Raw genomic sequence first — 22,360 nt, forward strand, 5'->3', positions numbered from 1 at the left:
TTTTGGATTTATTTAGTTTGCAGTGTTGTAAGTTCATGGACTAAAACAGATCCATATGCCAAAGTGTACAAACACATCCCAATGCTAAATATAAACGAAATATAACTTTTAATCTTTTTTTTACATTAAAAAAAAATTTTTTTTGTAAAAAATTAAAAAATGTTTACATTTTAGACGACCCACTCCATGACTTTCCTTCACTAACACAGATAATCATGAGCTGGCGGTTTTATTTCCACCGAGCTATGCACCTTTGGGGTGTAGAGGGATGACTCTGTGTCCAGAGTCTCCTGTTTAAATCTGTTCTCTTTGAACTTGGCTGTGGGCCCATCCAGGCAAGGCTCTAACCAGACTTGAGTATCACAATAATCAAAACATGTGTTTTGACTGCATTAATTTGGGGTAGGATAACATTGATTCTTAAAAGGAAATTTAAAATTACATTTAAACTTTAAATTAAATTTAAACTGGCATTTACAATGAAACATTAGCTAATTTTGAATGGTTGGTCTATGAGTATGGTGCACAATTCAAAGGCACAGCGAAAAGAAAGTCTCCCTCCTACCCCTGGCTTCAGCCACACAGTTCCCCCTCCTAGAGGCAATGATTGTTACTGGTTTTGAAAGGAAACCTATTTCCATAACCCACTCAGGCTTCACTCAGTTCAACATAGTCATGAGCCTGCTGACATGTAAGCTATTCCAGAAAGCTGGATAGAGCCCTAGACTGAGACTTGCTAAGGCTGTGTGCTCTGGTCCTGACCTTGAGAAAACAGCAGAGCCCCTGACCTTGGTCAGTGATCTGGGCTTCTTTTTTGGAATGTGTGCTCATAATGACGACTCCACTCTTCTCACACGCTTAAACATCAGATGAGATAGAACATTAAAAGATCTCTGGAAAGAAGAAAATGCAGCAACAGTTGAATGCGGACAAATAAAAATAGTTTACCCCATTGGGATCCAGAAATGGGATGAATATTTTCTTTCACCTGCTTAGAAATCTGTTTAATCAATAATTCCTGCAGGAGGTGAAATATAAATAAAAAACCAAAGCATTATAGAACCTGTTGCTCATGGGTTCTAGCAAGTTGTCTCTACTCTTTCTGACCCCTTCTGAAGTCCAGGAAGCTTTAGGATTTGGGAAGGTTTTTTGTTGTTTCATCCTAGGCATTCAGTACTTTTGTTGGAACCTCAGAGTAGGGGCAAGGGATGGAAAAAGAAGGCGTGGCTTTTATAATTTCCAGGGGGTACCAGGTCCTGGAATAGCGTGGTGGCGGTGGGCCAACCCAGTGTGGGCGGGAAGCTCCCGCAGCCGGTTTCCTGGCCCTGGGACTTCGGAGTGCCCTTCCTGGTGTGCATACACTGCTTGTACGCGTGTTTGGCAGTGGGGTGGAGACGGTGAACAGGTGCCAGTGGGGCACAGGCTGGTGGCATCAGGACCCCTCACGCTGGCCCTGAATTCTTAAGAAGGAGTGAGCCATCGCTGGAGAGGAACTACAGCTCAGCCCCTGTCTACACTGGAGGCATTTGGGAACGCGCGGAGCGGCAGGCAGAACTGAGGAGGCAGAGGAAAGCACGCAGGGCTGCCCGGGCTCCGCTGGGTTCAGGAAAGGAGGGCCGACCGGTGGAGGAAAAGCCAGGACTGTGAGGGTCCACTGCAGGCTGCTGTGGGAGCCCATGCCTGGAATGTGGGTCCTGTCGGGAAGGCATGCTGTATTTACTCTGGCAGGCTCCCTGGTAAAGCCGTGCTAGGCCGCAGCCGGGATACTGTCAGCTATGAAGGGGCGCCTCGCCTGCTGCACCGCGCTTCCCGCTGGCCTCTGGGCATTTGCGGTTCATCTGTTTGGATTTCGAGGCCTGCACACCGCCCCTTTGTGGAAAGCCGCTGTGGCCCAGAGACTCTGATTCCTTTTTATTTTATTTTTTTCTGAATTAGGACTTAAGCTACTGCCCAAGATTGGGCCAAGATGTGGTTGTCATGGCAACAGCACGCTCTCCTACCTAAGAATGATTCCTTTCTCTCCCAGAGGTAATGTGGTGTCTGCAGCCCCTGCCCGGTCTCGGTGGGTGCCGCCTGAGCAGTCATTTCTGGAATGTGGGGTGGGGGGCACCACTGCCCCTGTTGACAGTGTTGTTCCTGTTCCTTCCTACTGTCTGCTGCCCACATCCATCAACACAATATTCGTGAATTTGGTCAAACCCGGTTTGACACTTTACCTCCTACTTCTGCATCTTTCTTTTTCCAGTTCAGGTAAAGTCAGCAGACTTTTACTGAAGTGGCATGGCCAGTAGGCAGAAGGCTCCAGATTAAAGTTTTTGAGTTTGAATTGCAGCTTCAACATGTGCTAAATGTACGTCCTCAGGTAAGTTTCCGAGTCCTTCATTTTCTTATCTATGAAGTGGGGCTAAATAATAGTACTTTCCTGATAGGGCTTCAGGGAAGATTAAATCGAGATTATGTGTGCAAAATTCTTGGCACAGTGCCTGACACATAGTAAGAACTCACAAACAAACTATTAGTTTTTATGATGTGTCAGAAGCTGTGCATGGCTCTTTTAGGCCTAAACAATACAAAAGGCAGCCAACAGAAACACATTACCTGCAGCCACAGGCCCAAGTCCTTCCCAGCCTTCAGACCCGCATGCCCAGCCTTCCACATTCGGCCTGGTTTCTGAACCTATTACTGGTTACTGGGTCATCAGTTACTCTCAGTCTGTTCTTGTAGTTCACAGTCTACATGCATCCATCCTGGCTTGCCCTGACCTTGGTAACTGCTTCTCTTTCCAGAATCAATCCTTACCTCTGTTTTTTTTTCCTCATTTGGACTTGCTGCTGGCAAGATATAGTCTCCAGAGCTGAGTTTCTGTTGCTGATGCTGTTGGACATGTCTATAAATAAGGTTTTGTTCCAGGCTTACATAAGTGGCCAGCTCAGCATCTCTCCAAACAAGTGTTGCTGCCTCTATTCTGTCACACTACCTGTTCCCAGTGGGCATGATGGAGGAGCTCAGGCCACTGTGGCTGCTTTCTCAGCAGAGAGCTGCATGGCTCAGGAACTGCCCCATTCCTGCCCTGCAGCTGAGTTCACCCCAGTACAAGGCAGGCTCCCCCTAGCATCCTGGACCTGGCCCCTTCTTGCCTGACAGGATGCCCTATGTCCTTGTGGGCATGTTTACCAAGCTCCCATTTCCCTCATCCAAACCTTCAGCTCCATCTGGGTAAGAAGTGATTTCACCTGACAGACACCTAATGGACCAGGTGTAGAGATCACAGCCAACCACAGGAGAAGAAACAAAGCCTCCTGACAAACCCCAAAGTTCATTTAAATAGCAGCATAACAATCTGCTGTCACACTGTGCCATCATTTCTTACATAAGTCTATGTTATAAAGTAGGAGAGCCACTTGTCACATGTAGTTATTAAGTGCTTGAAATGTGGCTTGTCTGAATTGAGAAGTGCTATGCATATAAAATACACACTGCATCTTGGACTTAGTACAAAAAATAAACGATCTGGTTAATATTTTTATACTGATTACATGTTGAAATGATAATATTTTAGATATACTGTGTTAAATAAGATATATTATTAAATTAATTTCACCTGTTTATTTTTACTTTTTAAAAATGGCTCCTAGAAAAATTTAAATTACACATATGGCTCTCATGTGTAACTTAGATTATTTTTCTATTAGACAGTGCTTCTCTCGATTGTGGTCTTTCTGAAATAAGTTAGGGTTCAAGGAAAATGTATATTACTCTAGGTACTTTAATCAGAGAGAGATTTAGCATGGGGAAGGAATTAAGCGCTTACAAAAGTAAGGCCGGAGGAATGAAAATCAGCCCTGGATGTGGGCGAGCGGGGAATGGGTCTCCTTAACTTTCAGGCTGTCTGCTGGCTTTCAGAGAATTGGGAAGTACTGCTCAGAGCAGAGGTAAGAAAACTGCAAGAAAAGCTGTTAATGGTCTCAGCTGCCTCACAACACTCAGATGGATGGCTGGTTCAATAGCTGCTGTAAAAACCTCACATCGGACAAAGCCCATGTGTCCATTACTGATGCTAGAGGAAGAAAAATAGGTCCTCTTTCCTTCCTCTGCCTTCCAAATCTCATGCAAACACACCTCCTCGGGCAGAATGCAAATCACATGCAGGATCCTGGATGCCATGACTTCCAGCCTTGTGATATACAGTAGCCAGAAAGGGGTGTAGAATAATTGTTGAAAACAAACAGACAAAAACAAGACAAAACAAAAGAGCCTCAATATTCAGCACACTCCTTAAGGAGTCATATTCATCTTGCAGTGTAGCATAGTGGCTGCCTGGCACATAATAGGTGTTCACTGAATATTGAAAAACTTTTTTTTGTGTGTATGGATATTTACTTGGTTCCAGTATTTTGCTATTGCTGATAATGCTCCAATGGATATTTTAATGTATGACATTTTTTGTTTTTATTGAAATATTATCTAGGGATAGATATTCAGGAGTGGTGTTGCCAGGCAGCTGAGTCTGGGGAGGTCTCTCCCTGCACATTGGGTGAAACCTCAACCAGGATGGGGGAGGATCCCTGACTCTGGTCCTTGGGAAAGAATATACAAGCAGGTCAGATGAGTGTAGATAAGGAAGGAATTCATTAAGTGAGAGTAGTAGTGAGTGGCAGCAGCCACGCAGGCAGTAGAGAGCAAAGGAGAACAGAGGGAGGAAGGAAAGTTCATTGAACTCCTGCTGCCATAGTGCAGATCCCTTGCCAGCTCCCGGAGCCAGGGTCACCTGGCGTCCAGTGTCTGTCTGACCTGCACGGTGTGGAAACTAAACCCCTACCATGCAAGGATGTGGGAGAGCCATGGAGCACAGGATGGAGTGAGATTATGTTTGAGGACTTCCCCAAAGCAAAGAAAGGAGATTTTCCGGCAGGCTGCTACAGAGCATGATCGTGTAGCTGTAGTCCCGTCTGAGCCACCCAGGCGAAGGGAACTTGCAGCCCAAATCAGAGATCTCAGTAGCCCTTCCCTACTTGTCTGAGGTACAAGAGAAAGAGAAGACTTGTGATTAAGTCTACAAAATGGAATGAAATAGCAAAGTAACAAAGACACTTACTTCTGGGAAAAGAGGTCTCTTATTAATCTCCTGAGAGACTTGGAAGAGCACAGAGGCAAAATGCAATAAGCTGAGCAGCAAGAGGTTTTATTTGAGGCAAAGTACACACTCGAAGATAGGGGAGTGTGGGCAGCCTCAGAGGAGAGGTGCCCTTAAAGGCTTAGGATTTGTGTTTTTTAAGGATTTCAAGAATGGGGTAAAGGGCCAGAGGGGTGCAGGCTGATGTGTGATCCCATGATGTCTATCTCCAGTGAGAGACATTGGGTCACCATCCATAGTCAGTCCTTAAGATATTCTGTAAGATAAACTTAACACAAGGAATTTCTTGACCCTGTTATTCTCTAGGATAGTGGTGACCCTAAGCCCTGGGAACATGTCAGTAGGGGCTACTTGTCCTGCTTTAAGAGGGTCAGTTGTTGGCTGATTACTGTAAAGTGTGTTAGGAATCTTACCTCCTGACTCCCTGGTTTTTAAAATGGAATCTCAGCCTTAAGATGGAGTCCTCTTATTCTTACTATACTATTTATATTTCAGCTTTTTCATCATGGGCAGGAAAAATTAATCATAATGCTCATCCCATGCCCTTGCTCTACCTCAGTAAGATTGCTGAGAATTGCTGTTTTTTTGTTACGCTGCTTTCGAAAAATTCTGCACCAATCTGAAGTCATGCATATATTCTACATACAGGACCTATGTGGAGGATGGATTTTCACGGCAATGTTTTCAACCCTGTGCGTTATCACTGTTTGCCTATTTTTGTTCTAATTCACTATATGTAGGGTAAGCTGTTGGGCTGAGCACTGGTGAGGCCCCTGGCAGAAGGGTTACCGATGGGGCTGACTGTCTCAGTTGCAGAAATCATGATCTCTCTCATCATCGAAGGCCCCCAGCTGCCAAGAACTTTGCCCAGTTTAAGTCTTCGCCATTGTTTCACAGGTTTCCCTTTAAGCTTAACAAGAAGGTGTGGAAAACTCTGAATCACTGATTTCTTCCCTGCTTCCAGTGAGAGTTAAGGCTAATGACATAGATGTATGACATTTGTCTCAAAGAAGGAAATGTTTAATGATAATAGCTAAATGAACCTTTCATTTTCTTCCCTGAATCTTGCTGTGTTTCATAATGGGACCCATGTGTTTATGAGTGATAGCCCAAGAAGAATACATATCTTAATTCTCTGTAAGGACAAGGTGATCTAAGGGATGCACAGATGATGCATCAGGCCAGAAAAAGGTTTAGGTTTCCTTACCTGGAAGAAATAACAGGATACCTCATAGGATGTCCGTGAGAATCAGATGATTTAATACACGGTAAGTGTGCAGTGAGCGGTGGGTGCCGTTGGGATGGGTGAAGCTGTGTGTGTTCCTCAGTCTGAGCCCTGATGCTGTCCTGCCACTTGTAACCTGAGCTGCATTTTGTTTTATGTCGTAGCCAAGTGAAAGGATGTTGGCACTTAGGCAGTTATCTGTGAAAGGCCTGTAGCCATCCTGGGGTTTATGAACAGGAAGATGTGTACCAGGTGCCTAGAATTACAACATGTTGAGTCAAAGAATGGCTGAGCTGGCGACATCATTAGTGATATCATTTTATAGATGAAGAAATGGAGGCTCAAGAAAATGAAGTCAAAGACCCAAGACTTCCCGGCGAGTTAATAGGAGGCCTCAGGGTACAAGCCTAGTCTTCAGAGTCCCAGACCAGTCTCCTGCTTGACAGCTGGCCGATGTCACGTGTGGGAGCCAGTGGCAGTGGTGGAGGGGCACGTTGCCTCTGTTATTGTCCCTTCCCTAGGCCAAAGGAAGGAGGAGATGCTCTTTTGCTAGAGATCCAGTTTCCCTGGAGCAGTGATTCCCACCCTTTCTAAGAATGAAGAATCCTTTCTAACATCAGTACATTTCACAGACCTCCCCTGCACCATGACACAGAAGCTGTAGCCTGGATATCCAATCCTGGAGCTGTCCTGTGATACCAGCTGCTATAAACTTAGCAGCGCTTACACTGGAGGCGTGAATGCCCTCAAAAGTGATTGTGCTTATATGAATTATTCAGACTACAAATAATGATTCGATGGCATTTAGATGTGCGAACACCTTGTAATAACTCCACCACCTCACCAGATGACACCCATTGCCATGGAAGGCTGTTGTTTTCCTTTATTTTCTGAGTCCCAAAAGGAGGATACTAATTTAGGAGTAATGTAGCAAAAATAAAGAAGCTAGAACATTCTAGTCCTTTTTCTAAAATAATACAAGGCCAAGCTCTCAGCTACAAGGGGAGAGGCTTGAGTAGGAAAAAAACACACAACAAAGCTCTCTTCTGTTCTTTCATCTGAGTGCACTGGTAAATGATACCCAACTGAGACTGTTGGCCCCAACAGTCTGAGAGGCAAAGTATTTGGGGGCAGTTATGGTTCATTAACTGCAATGAAAAACACAGAGGGACAGTCGAAGCTAGAGATTTGGCAGCCACATACGTTTTCTGATGTTAGATAATGTACATATGACAGAAATAGATTCAAGTTCCAAAATCCTGACTCATTTTGCCTATCCCACGGCAGAGCTGAGAAATGTGGAAAGAGAGGTGAGTTTCGGGGAGGTGGTTCTGCCGGGCATATACATCTGCCTCTTTGGCGTGGTTTTGGGGCTGGGCTGGGTCTGGGAAAGAGGCCGTCAGCAGAGAGAGCTCCCAACTGCTGGCCTCTCCTGGGGCCCCCACGCAGTGCCTTGAGCCATGGTGGGAGGCACTCCGGGTGATGGCAGCAAGAGAGGTCAGTGATTCCTCTCCACACGGCAAACATTTATAAGAAGAGACAAAATTGGCAACCATTTCAAAGCACTGCAAACTGACCAAAAGCAGATGACAAACAGAAGCTTTTATTCTTGAAAACCTGCTGGAGTTTGGACAAGAGCAGCAGGGGTGTGTGGCCTCCTCGCCCGGAGCTGCTCCGCGCCCTCTGCCAGCTCAGTGGGCCAGGAAAGTGCGGGGCTGGCCATGAAAACGAGCACTTCGATGCCTGAAAGGACTGACTCCATTCGGCGCGCGCCTGTGTGTGTGTGTGTGAACCTGTGGCTTTGCTGGCTGCAAGTGGAGGGCTCAGCTGGCAACAAATGAAGAAAACCTGTGACTCTGTTGGCCCAAGATTTCGTTCTTGGTGGGAGTGAGCTGTAGACCTGCCAGAAATGTAATGGGGGAAGAAGCCCTGGAAGTGAAAGAGGGCCACAAAGGAGCTGAGAAATTCTTCATGTATCCCTGCCTGGCTGGGAAATTATGCAGGCACGGAGGAGGCCCAAGAGGGCCCAGAGAAAACTGAAAACCAAGGAGAATTGAGATCTGACTGTAACTTTCAGTGTGGTCTTCAACTCGCACACGGTTATCAGCAGTAGCGGGATGGAGCCGAGGCCAGCAGCCTCCCAGCCAGGCTGCTCGGCTGCCCCGTATGGCTGAGCCACGGGAGAGTCTCCAGGCCATGACGTGACTTCTCGCCGTCAGTCTCACTGCATGTTGTGCTGGGTGCTGTCACGGTGGGGCTGCTTGGTGGAGAGAGCAAGGGTTTGGGTCCAACAGAACCGGGTTTTATTCCCATCTCTGTCTCTTACTATGTGTGAATCTGGGTGAGCTGTGCAATATCACTGTATCTTATTCAATCCTTATAAAATTCTAGTGAAGTAGACAATATTATGATCCATATGGTCTAGGATGTGATGATGTAGAGAACTTTTTAATCTATGAAATAGGTATGTGTATGTGTGTGTGAGGATTATATACTGTAATGGCTCTAATGTACCTATCACATGGTGGTTGTTCAATAGATACTTCTTTGTTTGTTTGTTTATGTTGTTATCACTGAAAATGTATTATATCTTAAGAAGAATCATGGCCAGGTTTATAAACCCAGAGAGCTTATCCCTACATATAGTCACCAAGAAAATCATAAGATGCTGGTATTAATGCTGTGGTAGGTGTAAATCTGTGTGGCCTTTGTATTGGTTTTCTACAGCTGCTGTAATAAGTTATCACAAACTCAGTGGCCCCAAATGAACCAAATTTATCATCATGCAGTTCTGTAAGTCAGAATTCCAGGTAAAGCATGGCTCAACTTGGTCCTCTGCTTAGATTCTCAAAGGCTGAAACAATGGGTTGCAAGGCTGGGGTCCTTTCTGGAAGCTCTGAGTATGATCCATTTTTAGACTTGCTCAGGTTGCTGGTGAAATTAAGTTCCTTACAGTTGTAGGACTGCGGTCCCTGTGTGCTTGCTGGCTGTCAGCCAGAGGCTGATCTTTGCTGGAGATCCTTTCTAGATGCTGCTTGAATTTCTTCCCATCTTTTCCATGCGACTCTAACCACAGGGGACTGAGTCCCTCTCATGCTTAGAGTATTTCCAACTTTTCCTTCTGCTGCATCCTCTGATCCAGGTGATAACATTGGGCCTGCCTGGATAATCTAGGCCAATCTCTGTATTTTACAGTCTGTAACCTTAATCACATCTGCAAAGTCCCTCATGCACAGACTCTGGGTAGGGCATGGACAACACCGGAGGGGGTGCCTTCTGCTTATTGCGGGGAGAGCAGGCACAGGCAAGCTCTTGGGATGGGAAGAATGAAACCAGGAGTAACTAGACATTAGAGACCATGACTATGTGTAGTTTGGGTTAGTGAGGATGTCCCTAGCGGACCTCTGTCTTGTCTACTCAACATTCCTTTCATTGGGGGCAATGCCCCTTCTTCATTCTCTGTGGTTTTTGTGGGGCTGTCAATCATAAGATTCTATCTACTTGGCCACAGGAATAGGTCCATGACCCCAAGTGGGTCAACTAGATCATCTATCTCCCAGGAACTGACTCTTGAGTGGAGACAGACACACTGGGAGCAACTATGGTGAGGTCGTGAAGCGTCCTGGAGCTCCGTGGGGCAGCCTTCCCTCCTCAGTCCTTCCGGCCTGGCTGTCCAGCAGCAGCGTCAGCACTAAGACCTACTTAGACTTCTTCCAGTACACCCCTTTCCTGGTTACTCTAGTTACTCAGAGCTGGTTTCTCCTGTTTACACCAAAGAATATTAACTGATACACTGTCCCCGCATATCATGGCCACCACCATCATTACATAACAGAACACTTATTCAGGTCTCCTTGGTCAGACAAATTACGGACACAGTCTCTTATCTCAGTAATGGAGCTTCTTACCTCTGCCATTGCTTTTGATACTTCATCCATGAGCCCTGCGAAACCTGGGAAAGACATAAAGGAAAGGATTTCATAGCACGTAATGCCTCAGAAATCAGGCCACATTACAGGTATCAGCCAGACAGGCAGAGGATCACCTCTTTTCACTTTTTATTACCTACCACATATGAATCACAACCACACAATACAATGCACATTCAAGATGATGACCTGAATCATAAAATTTCATGTGTGAAATATATTGTGTTTATTCTAGCAGGAAAGTGAGTGATCCAACCAGTCTCCCTGTTTATTTTTTATGATTCAGTGCTTTCAGGGTTAAGCCTGACTTACACGGCACTCACCCCTCCAGAAAGCTTCATCCCCTGACAGTGCAGGGGTCAGTGAGGTGTTCTAGTAGGTAAGATTTGAATTGTGTGCAAGCCACGAGCAGCTGGATTTCTGGAGTGGCGAGTGAAGGGAGTGTTCAGAGCAGCTCACCTGAATTCAGAGGAGGTTGAGGGAGACCACCGCTCTGCTGGCCCTGGGTCTGACCATGATTCTTGAAAGCGGGAGGGTTTCAGGATCTGTTTTGATCACTTGAAGGGCAGTGATTCTGGATGGCAGGCAAGTGGCCCTTGCTTGATGTTCTTAGGAAAAGCTTTGATATGAAGAGGACAGTCTTCATTTTGATGCTTTCTGAAGAGAGTTACAGCAAATTTGCCCTTTCCCCAAGGTCAGACATCCAGCCTCAATTGGTTGTCCGAGGAGATGAGGAGGCCCGGGTCTGCCTGCTGAGGTATCTGCCAGGCACCTTGCTATATCTCTTCAAACCCCAGGAGGCCAATTTCTTTAAAGAAGAAATTTGGAGCAACAATTCCCTCCTTCAGTTGGAGGAACAATCTCTCAAAGACAAATCAGTCCAATAATAATAGTAATACAGGCGCCATCACCGCCTCTGTATTTATGTCACACTGCTTTTCCAGAAGGTCTCCCGTTCTGAAGGCAAGGAGCCTTGCTCCCTTTCGAGCTCCCAGGAGGCCCTGCATGATTAGCCTGAAAGGACTTGATCTTCACAAAATCATCCCCATACAATGTGATCTTCTAAGAGCCTGTAAATGGAATTTTTGATGCTACATTTTATTTCTCAATAAAAAGCTATTTTCTCAAAAGAAAAGCTTTTTTCTTCTCCTCTTTCTCTCTCCTTCCTTCAAACCCTCCCCTCCTTCCCTCCCTCCCTCCCTCCCTCCTTCCTTCCTTCCTTCCTTCCTTTTTTTATTTCAGGCTTTTATTTTTTAGAGCAGTTTTAGGTTCACAGCAAAGCTGAAAGGAAGGTGCAGAGATTTCCTGTCTGCACCCTACCCTGTCACATACACAGCCTCCTCACCGCCTCCCCTACCAACCATCAACACCCCCCGCTGGGTGGCACATTTGTTATAACTGATGAATCTGCACTGACCCATCTGAATCCCCGGAAGCCCATGTTTACATTAGGGTCACTCTCGGTGGTGTACATTCTGTGGGTTTGGACAAATGTAGAATGACGTGTATCCATCACTACAGTATCATACAGAGTATTTTCACTGCCCTGAACAGCCTCTGTGCTCTGCCTCTTCGTCTCCAGCAAGCCCCTGATCTTTGTACTGTCTCCATGGCTTTGCCCTTTCCAGGTGTCATAGCCTGGCTTGGCTTCTCTCGCTTAGTAATATGCAGGTAAAACTCCTCTGCATCTTGGTAACTCATTTCTTTCAAGCACTAAATACAATTCCTGTCTTGATAGACCACCGTTGATTTATCCATTCATCTACCAAAGGATATCTTGGGTGCTTCCAAGTTTTGGCAAATGTGAATAAAGCTGCTATAAACATCCACCGTCAGGTTTGTGGGTGGACATAGTTTCCCACTCCTTTGGACAAACCCCAAGGAGCACCATAGCTGGAGAGTGTGGTAAGAGTACGCTTAACGTTGTAAGAAACAGCCGGACTGTCTCCCAAAGAGGCTGTGCCATTTTGCATTCACACCAGCCACACATGAGAGTTCCTGTTGTTCCCTTTGATCAACATCCTGGTCAGCATTTGGCATTTGCAATGATCCAGATTTTGGCCATTCCAGGAAGGTTGCGATGGTGTCTCCTGGTTTTAATTTGTGTTTCCCTGATGACACATGATGTGAATTATCCCTTCCTTACTTCTTTCTTTTTCCCTTCCCTTCCATCTTCCCTTTCTCCCTCCCTCCCTGACTTTCTTTCTTCTTGTGCTAAGATTTGAGCAGTTAAGATAATATGCTGATAGTCATCTACCAGGCAGCTTCTTTTCAAAATTTAAGAGCTTGGTGGTACTTTTCCCATCTCGGGGGCTTGCAGCAGTCCTCTGGGGGGCCGCAGGGGATAGCGGCAGGCTGGGCAGTGACCCAGCCACCCCTTAAGTGCCCTGGATGTATTGTTTTCCTCTGCAAGCGACTAGGCCAGCACTCCATTCCTTTAACACAAAAGCATTGTTATTGACTAGTTTCGAAGGGAAATTATTTTCCTCCGCCCTCCTAAACCACAACTTCAACACCTCCTCCTCCTCTCCATAATAGTCACAGTAGGATGTTCAGTTATAGCTAAAAGCCCTAGATTTAAGTGACAGATTAAGAGGCTCGGCAGGTTGCTACTATAATGTTCATTTCATCTGTTGGTTTATTTTTCTAACTTGCAGGCACTGGGCTTTTGGTAAGCCTGTGACAAGGTGCTGCTTGCTAATGCATTGTGCGGGTGTCCAGCCCTCTCTGCTGGGCACCCTCAGCATGGGCTCTGGGAGAGTCGGCTGGAGGGAGCCTGTCTGCAGGGCCCCATCCCTGGCCACGGTACCTTTGATCCAGGCCCTAGGGAGGCTCCGACCTCAGCAAGTGACCTAGAGCAGGTCAGATGCTCCCGCACCTGCCCCAGCCACCAACCCCTGGCATGGCGCCTGGTACACAGTGGGGGCGCCATAAAGTCTGCCTGATGAAAGAATGAAACGCTCCAGCGCAGTGAGGCTTAAATGTCTGCATTTGCTTCTGATGGAGGCAAGGGGAGAGCTACAGACACTGCCCACTCTTCTTGAAATTACAAAATTTAAAAAATGTCTTTTTCTTTTCATTCGTTTGGCTTTGTTTGGCTTCCGAGGGTATATTTCTGCTTCCACCCGTGCTGTCCCTCTTCCTGCTCACCTCTGAGGACCCTCTCGGAGCCCTTGGTCTCCCTGGGGTCCCGCAGGAAGCGGCTCTCAGCTGCTTCCCTTGCAGGGGGACCTCCTCTGCACTGCAGGGCCGGGCCCGGGAACTTGGCACTTCCACACGGATGCAAGACGTCCAGCTCCCAAAGAATGAGGCCGCCATGGTGGGACGTCAGAGACCCCTTTTGGGTTGAAGAAGAGCTGTGTGGGGACCTAGCTGTCTCTCCAGGCTTCCTCCCCTCTTCTCCCTGAATGAGTGAGGCCGCCGTCTCAGACAGCTCGGCTTTCTTGTAGACCCACACTCGGCAGGGGTGGTGAGGGAGGAGGCACTGCGGCCTTCTGCTGGGCTGGCTCCTGTCTCATCCCGGATGCAGGACTAAGCACCTGCCTGGGTGGGTGCACCTCGAGCGCCTGCTTCCCCAGAGCTTTCCCAGCCCCAGGTGCCTGTGCTCAGGGCGCTCGGTGCAGGCTGTCCTTCCAGTGTCTTCTCAGGCTGGAACTTCTTTGGGGCCTTGGGCTGGAGCCAGGCCGTGCTCTTGTCTGGCTGGGGCCTCTCTCCTAGGTGCCCCTGGAGTGCTCTGTGCGTCACTGTATTTTAATTTCCTATGTTTCTTCTTCTCCCAGTGGCTGTAGGTTCCTTGAAGGCAGGAACAGTCCTTCTCATTTTGTATCCCTGGTGTCCAGTACACCACTCAGCCCTCTGTAGACATGGGGGGAAGGTACTGATGGGGGAAGACAGGGACAGGGAGGGAAGAGAGAGAGTAGAAGAAGGAGGAAATTATGGGTTAAACATCCAGTTCCTGCTATTTCCAACTAGTCTAATAAGTAATTGTGAACATACCCCTAAAAGGACACTAGTGGTGTATACCTCCCTGTGGGTTAGAGTGTCCCCCCGGAGAGCTGGCGGGTGCTGGGTTCTCCTGCAGAGGACTGTAGCGCCTGTCTTCCTGCTCTGCCAGCAACGTCTAGTAGATCCTTAAACACAGGGGTTTTCTTCCATCCCCTTGATCCCTTATATCAGCATGCTTACTCCGACCGCAAACTCTCTTCTAAAGTTGGATACTGTTGGTCTTTTACATTTAGGCTTTATCAGCAACCAGTTGGTGTCTGGTAATTGCAAATTATTTGAACAAGAGACAAATTGCATAGCAAGAATTTGAAAAGGTCAGGGGAATTTTGTCTAAAAAATGCAACTGGAGGACTGAAGAAACTTCACTTGAAGCATTAATTTTAGACAATCACTAGGCCCCACTCAATTAGACTCGAAGTGCATCTGGTATTCAGTCCCTGGTCCTTTGGCAATGAGTCGCTGGGACCCAGCTTCCTGGTATGAGTGACACATGTGTGCGTGTGTGTGTGAGGTTCAGCCGTGTGGCTGTTGGTTTCCGGCACGGATTCTGAGTGGTCAGTCCCCGGGCTGTACTGATTATGCACCTAAGGGTCTTCTCCAAAGCAGTGAGGCTTCAGCAGCTGCGTTTGCTGGCAGAACTGCAAATGCCACCACTGCTCCTGAAGAAAAAATAACCCACCTCTCTCTTTTTCTCATGTTGACCCCAAAGTACATATTATAGTTTACATAAGTTTCAAAGAAAAATGTTACAATTTTCTTTCTTGCATTTTAGGTGAATCTGGAGGTTTAGCCCAAACCTAGTTAATATAGAAATAGTGCTAATAAAGGTGCACATCATGTCAGATGAGTCCATCCCTTACCCCTGCATTCATGTCCCAGGAAACTACTTTCCCCAGAATTCTGCTGGAGACATTTCCTGAGGGTGGAATATATCTTTTTGTGGGAGTTTCCCCAGAATAAAAAGAGGCCACCCACCAGGAGAACTTTGTAGGAGTGGGGGTGAATGTCTTTGAGCATCTTAATCTCATTCGAATGCCTGAGATGGAATGCCGAGATGCTGGAGTAATGAAAGCAAACATCAGCCATTCTTCCACATGGAACTTCCCCTTCCCTGTCGGCCAGTTTCCAGGGGGGCACAGGAGGCTGGTACTGGAGGCCTTCCAGATTTCCCCCCTTAGCTTCCGTGCCAGAACAGAGGAAGGGGTCAGTGGGACTCAGCCCTGACTCGTCCCTCTGCTCCCCAGGCTGGCCAAAGAACAGCCCATAACTGTGGTCTCTTCAGACTTTTCTGGGCATCCTGTCAGCAATCCTGAGAACCCAGAGTGATGGCCTTGCCCAGCAGTACCCCAGGCAGACAGAGGGCCCGTTCACCCTTGCCCCCAGCCCAAAAGGTGCCCAACAGGGCAGTGCAGCCTCCACGCCCTGGAATCTGGCTGCTGAAAAGCCTGTCATCAGGGCAGTACTTGTGTCTGCCTCCTCTTGGCCCAGATGCCCCAAGCTCAGTGACAGAGAAGACCATGTCTCCAAAGATGATGGTGGGGCTCCCATGGGCCTGCTCTCCTGTTCCTACCCTGGAGTGCTGTTAGTATAAACTGAGAGGGAATATAGGGGCCAGGGAAATGGGGGTGCAAACTCAGGGCCAGCTGGCTGGGGCTGCTCACATCTGCCCTAGGACACTGGGAGTTACCCTGACACCTCACGGCTGGGTGACAATCTGCCCTTGCCCCAGGTTTGCTCCATCTTACCAGCTGATGCCGTGACAGCAGGGCCCTGGGAGGGTACAGACATTTGATGCCTCTGTGAGCAGTGACATGCTGAGGGCCTTGGTCCTCGGTGGCTGGGTCCATGATTACAGAATGGCTTTCCCCTCATCTAGCTAGAAGGCACAAGGGGACCTTACAAGACCCTACATAGGACCTTCCTTTAGATGGCACCTGGATGAGGCTGCCGGGCTCCTGGACAGACATAGGCAGTGCTGGGCCTCATGCACGCCTGACTGGGCAGAGGGTCAAGCCCTGTGCATCTGGTTGTAGGCCCTCCCCACACTATGCCTGGGTGATTCTAAAGTGGTTAAGAGAAGGCGTTTTGGAGCCACACAGACATCAGTTCAGTCTTTCCCGAGTTTCAGTTTCCCATCTGTAAACATGGGGACGGTGACACCAACCTCATGGGGTGGGCCTGAGGATAACATGAGACAGTGTGTACAAAGCTTGTAGCAGAGGCTACAGAGAAGGCCTTCAATAAAAGGCACCAGGCCCCGAAGTATACTGCATTCCATGGGCTACTGCCTGGAAAGGATGTGCGGGAAATAGAGCTTTACAGACAGGCAACTGGCATTTGGAGCTAAAGCTGAGAACACTCCCCTCTAGGCTGGCTGACTTGCTGAGCTCAGGATCGATTGTCTTCCATCCGGAATTCCTGAAGGGGTCATGGGGGACACCGCAGGTCAATTGCATGCTAGGGTCTTGGCATCGCGGTAGTTTGTTTGAGGACTGAGCTCTCCCTCTGAGGGGTTTTCATGTGCGTGAGATGTGAAACGCAGCATATGCACTGACACCACTTAATAAGGCTCAGGCACTTCCACGGGATACTCCAGAGTCTTCCACTGAAATCGTTTTTCTGTCAAAAGCTGACATTAAAACAACATTGCAGGAGAGACTCCCTGCGAAATCACTGTTCATTTCCTTTCAGGCAGTTCGTTTACCTGCAGAAGCTGGACTCTTCTGCTCTCTCTGCAGCATCTGGGGATGGACATGCTCCCATAAGCCAATTCTGCAGCTGAGTGGACTGAGGTCCCAGAAAGCCAAAGGCCTGAAGTGGAAAATACTGCACAGGTGGACTCATTAAGGTCTGAGTTTAGGACTTGAGCCTGTTGGAGCAGCCTGCACTTTGTTGAGCTTATTGGACATTAGGAAGTCTGATTGGACCGTGGTCCTCATATTAGGCCAGTGTGAAAAGGGAGGAACTTGCTGGGGAATGTTTTCCACTGCTGATTCTTCAGGTTTTTAATGCATAGGACCTTCCCTTAGTTGGCACCTGGATGAGGCATCCGCCAGCTCACTTTGGTTCTTCATGCAATTCTCATCACGTGCCTCCGATGAGAGACCTTTCCTCTGGCACCTTCTATTCTCTTCATCCAGGGTGCATGCAGACAGGCTTCTTTCTCCTTACTCCCCACTCCCATCCCAGCTTGGGAGACGGATATGCCTTTGGTTTCCCCGAGAAGATGTGACTCGCTGGAGTGACCTCTGGCCATCTCCCCTCCACTCCAGTGTCTTTGGTTTGTCACCTCCCCTCCACTTTTCCAGTTTCAGAAATTGAGGTGTATGTTCTCATCAACAGGACCAGCCTCTGATGCTATCCTTTTGTCTGGACCCTGCTAGGCTGAATTGCCTCTTTTCTCCACTGGACCCTTCTAGGCTTTCAGAAATGCACGACCCAACTTCTACTTCTTCTCACTGGTGCGCTTCTTAACCCGTCACCTTCATCTGCCACTGCCACTTCCTCGGCCCTGGGGACCTCCAAAGCCCCAGTGGCGTCCACTTCTAGATTTTACTCAAATGGCACCCTGAAGGTCAGAGGTACCCTTCCGGTGGTCAAGCTGATCTGTGCTCGTCACTCAGTGCCCTGTAACTGTGGATGCTCTTAACAGCCCATCTTTAAAAATCTTTCCTCCACGGGCCTCCATGACACTCAGCTATGAGCCCTGGTCCCACTTTTGACCTGTGTTTTTCTCTTTCATTCCCTTGACATTTATTCTACTTTTTACCCCAGAGCTTATGCAATCTTCAGGGCTCAATATATTATTCTTATATATTTTTCCATTCTTCCTCTGAAATCTCACCTACTCTCAAGCTCTCATGAAAACTCATGTCTCTACACTTTATGGGAGGGCAATTGTCAAAGTTGTATTTTTAGTTTTGATTTAATATCCAAGATGTAGACTTACATTTCAAACAGCCTGAAGACTCTTCCCACCGAGGTAGGGTTCCAGCACTTCATGGGGAGTATGGGCAAAGCTGACCTGTCTCCTGCATCTTTATCCAGAGCACGGAATCGCGTTGAGGCTGTATAACCGAGGGTTGAGTGTGCCAGCACTTGAGTGTTCAAAGCCTCCCTTTGCTTCCCCATTGCTCTGACTATGTGGCAGAGGGCAAATAATTGAATCTCTCTCTGCCTCAGTTTTCCCACCTGTAAAATGAGGATATTAATAAACAAACCTCATATAGTTGTTGTGAGGATTAACTAAAAAAGAAACACACACACACATAATTTCTTAGACAGGTTCCAATAAAGTGTTACTAAGAACACATTCTCAAAATGTTTGAGTTCCTTTGGGCATATTTCTCTTTCCTTCATCCCATATTGCGTCTGCATCCTACATTTCCTTTTCCGAGTCCTCCACTTTCACCAAGGCCCTTGGTGCTCCAGGCTGGGGTAGTGCATTTGGCTTTGAACTCAGCTTATTTCCAGGCTTTTTTGCTCAATCCAGCCTGCCCATGACTGCAAGAGTAATGCTCTTTAAGCTTTACTTTAAGTGCTCTTCCTATATTCACCATTGCTTAGAGGAGAACGTTTTCCATATTTCCATCTCCCATTTTTCACCTACACAAACACTCTGTTTGAGGTGGATGCAGTATTCTGCAGACATACCCTGCTCATTTCCACTGCACCCTCAGACCCTCCACATGTCTCTAGTCTCTAAATTCTTAATGATTCACTAATACTTGGATGGCTATTGCACTGCTTCTCCAAGTCTATCATTAATGGCCTTAATCATGTACAATTGTCTGTGAATGGCAGCTGTGGCCTTCCAAGAAGACTTGGGGCACCTTGGGGGCAATGCCTGTGACATGTGTCCCTTTGTATCCCCCAGAGCACCCAGCACAATGCCTTGCTCCCAGTACATGTTAATAAAGATTTCTGGGCAATTTGGCCAAATAACCAAAATATCAGATTCACTGTTCACTGTGAACGTAAGGAAAAAAGTGAGGGAAATCCTTGAGCTCCCCGTTAAGTTTGCTCTTTGCCTTCTACACCCAATAAGGATGTCTGAAGAAGGGTTGAGCTGGGGCAAGGAGTGGGTTTAAGGTGAGTTAGTGGGTAAGGGAAACTGAGATATTCATAATAAGTAAAGAGCTGGTTTATTTTTGGGTTTCTTGGCATTTTACAGGATTATTCCAGTGTACCCCATAATTATTCATTCCTTGGCTTCCTGGTTCTTCCCATATATTATGCAAATATTAATTAAACATTCCATTTTGTTGGATTCAGGAACCAACCATAGTCTTAAGCTGCATGGTTTACTGGTTGACCTAATAATGAATGACAGTTCTAAACTCCTTCCTGTTTGGAAACCAATCATCTGTATCACAGCCATGCCGACTAGGTGTGATGTGGGTCAGCCTTTGAATGGCAGATGGGGAGGTACACAGACCCTTGGCTAGGCAGTGATGTGCAGAGCCAGCTTTATTCAGTATGGCTGAAATAGCTTCTGCTTGTCAGGCGCAGTCCCACTTCAGAATCGGGAGGCACTGGGGAGAGGGGAGTATCAACTATCTGTTCTTCACCACCTCCCATTTTCCAAGAGAGCAACATTTGAACAGCGTCAAGCTAAGCATTTCTGAGACTTGCCCCAAGACCAAGAGGCTTCCTTTCCCAGTGAAAATCCACCCCATTCTAAATCAGCCTTTGTGTCTGCATTTAGCTTTCAAGATTTTTGTGAACTTCATCAACATCACTGACAAACTGGGAGATGTCCAAATCACAACAGAAATCAATCAAGCATTACAATTTTTTTGGGAAAAAAATTGCTTTGTTTTCTGACTTGTACCACAAACAGCAGCTCCAATCTGTCATTATGACTGAGAACATGTCACAACAATCTGTTTTTATTCTTTAGGAAAGAAGAACAACATCTTGCTTTCCTCCAGCCATGGCTAATTTGGAAAATTTGCAAGCTGACATACAACTTGATTAAAATGACCTGGAGTCACCAATTCTTTTGAAATGCAACTGTATCTTCACAACCCCAGACCTTTTGTATTCTGGTCACCTCTTTTACACTATTTTTTGTGGGGAAGAGTGAGAGGATGGGGGTGGGGAAGAACTATATGTTATAATCCACATAGAGATTTTAAATGATTTTTTATTAGTAGTAGTAGGCCTAATTTTTATAATTAGACAGTAGACCTCTTCACTCTCCTGTCACCATGGATTTCCTTCACAGACTGGAGGAGAGGAAAATGCCTGGGACAGCTCTAAGGGGTTAGTGCTCCCAAGTAAGTAGTCCTGAGTACAGAGCAGGCACATGGTCAAAGAAGCATCCCCTTGGAGTTACAGACTATTTTGACATTGTCTCTCACTCGTATCTCATACCTTCAAGAAATACGTAGGAATCTGTCCTAGTTTGGATTGGCTTACTATGTGTTTGTCAAACCCTGGCTACACTGACAGTGATGAAATTTCCTTCTAGGGAAGCCAACAGGTAAAACGTAACAGTAGCAGTTTGGCCCATTCCAGGACAAAGAATCATGGGGTTTCATATGAAGGAAATGGAGGCAGTGTTCAGGAATCAAAATGTAGATTTGGTCAATATCTTGTGAATATCTCCATTTTTTAAATGGCATCTTAAAGTGTCTATTATTGGCCCATTGGTGAGGAAGGGTGTTAATGCAGGAGGTGTTAATGTGTGCTGGCAGGTGCCCACAGCTATACTGTCCAGTAAGACAATGTATAATTATTAGGAGACAGTATATAATTACACGTTGAATTGTGTTCTGCGAACTGTTAAGTGTTGGCGTTCTATCTCAGGGAGGGGAGAGCTAATACTGTTTGAGATCACGTAAATGCAGACACTCATTTGTCAGGGAATGTACAGTAATGAGAATCATTTCTGAATCCCGTTGCCTTGGCAACCTCTTCTAAAATGATGTAGATAAAGAGCTAACACTTATCAATGAAGCCAGCACGTCTTGGGAAAGAAAGCTGCCGAAAACGAGGCATCAGGTATCAGACCAAACTGAGTTTTAGGGGGACGTCTCTCTTCAAAATCGGGCAAGATGTGAAGTGAGGGACCCAGCGCAAAGGTCATGGCTGTCATCAGTACCTTGCACGACACCCTGGCCAGACACATCCACTGTCCAGGCTGAGGGATATTCAGCAGCTCAGGCTCCAGCTCTTATTCACGGCAGCTCTTCTGAGTAGGTCATTTGTGCGTGGGTGGGCGAGAGCTGAGGTGCCGGAAGGGACACCCTGGGGTGAGTGAGGCGGAGCAGCTGCCTGCACCGTAGGGCAGATGCAGAGCCCGAAGGGCAGCAAGGATGTCTGGACACTTGCTCTCTCCCCTGCTCTCTCCTGGCTGATTAAATATACAATCTGATTTGGAAGGGCTGATTTATTCAGCTCCTTTTTAAAGATGAGGAAAATAAAGCTGAGAAAGGATTCAGTAACTTGCTTAAGCATGTCTTAGAGACAAGTCAGAACCAAAACAGGGACTTCCTGGTCTTGTCTTCCTGACAGTTGGAGGGGAATCCCTCAGAAACCCCACTGTCCACCTACCTGACCGCAGGACCTGCATTTATTTTTTCACTTATTGACAATACAAGATCTGATAAGGGCTCATTCTGGTTCTGGGTTCAAAGCCGGCCTGTGCTGTGCACACTGAACTCTGAGTCAGGAAGGAGGCTCCCAGGAGATGGGATGGAGGGGGCAGCCGACTCCTGCATCACCTCGGGCTGAGGCAGGTGAGGCCTTCCCAGGGCCTGGCCCTGGGTCAGGAGCCTCATCTGGTCTGCAGGGGTGCAAGACTGACATCCCTGTCTGGGCAGGATATTTTACCCTGAGACTATCAATAAAGAGATTATGAAACTGCATTTTAAAAGTTTCCTTTTATAGCAATAAATCTTGTCCAGATTTGTAAAAACCTATTTTAACTATGCTCTTTGAAATGATACATCATCAAGTTCAGGCTGACTGCAATCAGATCAAACCAATAACCCGGATGTCTTCCAGATATGGAACTTCAATGATTGTTTACTGTCAGTCTTGAGATTGAAAGAGTGAAAG

At 46.9% G+C, this 22,360-nt stretch overlaps 1 long non-coding RNA gene across 1 annotated transcript; it reads left to right on the forward strand.

The window, feature by feature from the left end:
* Window positions 1-1,314: 1,314 nt before the first annotated feature.
* LOC118916614 (uncharacterized) lies at window positions 1,315-20,438 on the forward strand. The gene is made up of 4 exons (XR_005026454.2): window positions 1,315-2,028; window positions 2,246-2,362; window positions 16,985-17,141; window positions 20,196-20,438. It is a non-coding gene; the product is annotated as an uncharacterized LOC118916614 (long non-coding RNA).
* Window positions 20,439-22,360: the final 1,922 nt, after the last annotated feature.

This window comes from Manis pentadactyla, chromosome 17 (genome assembly GCF_030020395.1).
Source record: "Manis pentadactyla isolate mManPen7 chromosome 17, mManPen7.hap1, whole genome shotgun sequence".
NCBI lineage: Eukaryota > Metazoa > Chordata > Mammalia > Pholidota > Manidae > Manis > Manis pentadactyla.